Source organism: Otolemur garnettii, unplaced genomic scaffold (genome assembly GCF_000181295.1).
Source record: "Otolemur garnettii isolate 467f Iridium unplaced genomic scaffold, OtoGar3 scaffold00011, whole genome shotgun sequence".
Taxonomy (NCBI): domain Eukaryota; kingdom Metazoa; phylum Chordata; class Mammalia; order Primates; family Galagidae; genus Otolemur; species Otolemur garnettii.
The window spans coordinates 17,622,385-17,623,629 of NW_003852406.1; positions in this window are offsets into that span (position 1 = coordinate 17,622,385).

A 1,245-nucleotide genomic window follows, 5' to 3' on the forward strand; every position below is an offset into this window, starting at 1 on the left:
CAGCTATTTGGGAGGCTGAGGCAAGAGAATCGCCTAAGCCCAAGAGCTGGAGGTTGCTGTGAGCTGTGATGCCACAGCACTCTACCGAGGGTGACAAAGTAAAACTCTGTCTCTAAAAAAAAAAAAAAAAAGAACAGGGTGCTTTGTTTTGCTGGAGAGCCAGTTACTAGCTTACTACTGATTCTCTCCCACCACCCGCTTCCGTAAGACTATGAATATTTAAGTTTAAATTTACTGAGTTAGCTGGATGTGTTGGCTCATGCCTATAATCCTAGCGCTATGAGAGGCTGAGGCAGGTAGATTGCCCGAGTTCACGGGTTCAAGACCATCCTGAGCCAGAGCAAGACCTCGTCTCTAAAAATAGCTGGATATTGGGGTGGGTACCTATAGTCTCAGCTACTCAGGAGACTGAGACCAGAGAATCACTTGAGCCCAGGAGTTTGAGGTTGCTGTGAGCTATGACGCCACAGCACTCTACCAAGGGCAACATAATGAGGCTCTGTCCCAAAATAAATGAATGAATAAATAAATATATAATTTGCTGAGTTAAACACAAAAAATGATCAACTTTCAATCATGCAAGATGAAAAATTTCTAGAGATCTGCTATACAGCACTGTGCCTATAGTTAACACCAACTGTACTTTTTTTGGTGGGAGGGGACAAAGTGAGACTTTGGGTGGGTAGTGCCATGGCATCATCATAGCTTATAGCAACCTCAAACTTTTTTTTTTTTTAAGAGACAGAGTCTCACTTTATCACCCTCAGTATAGTGCCGTGGCATCACGCTCACAGCAACCTCCAACTCCTGGGCTTAGGCGATTAGCTTGCCTAGCCTCCCAAGTAGCTAGGACTACAAGCACCCGCCACAGGGCCTGGCGATTTTGTTGTTGTTGCCGTTCAGCCCCGGCTGGGTTCAAACTTGCCACCCTTGGTATATGGGGCTGGCGCCCTACCCACTGAACCACAGGCACTGCCCAGTAACCTCAAACTCTTAAGAGTGCTCAAACAATCCTCTTGCCTCACCCTCCCAAGTAGCTGGGACTATAGGCACCTGACACCACGCCCAGCTAGTTTTTCTATTTTTAATAAAGACAAGGTCTTACTCTCTTGGTCAGGCTAGTCTTGTTGTTGTTGTTGCAGTTTGGCCGGGGCTAGGTTTGAACCTGCCACCCTTGGTATATGGGGCCGACACCCTACTCACTGAGCTACAGGCGCCGCAGGCTAGTCTTTTTTTTTTTTTTTT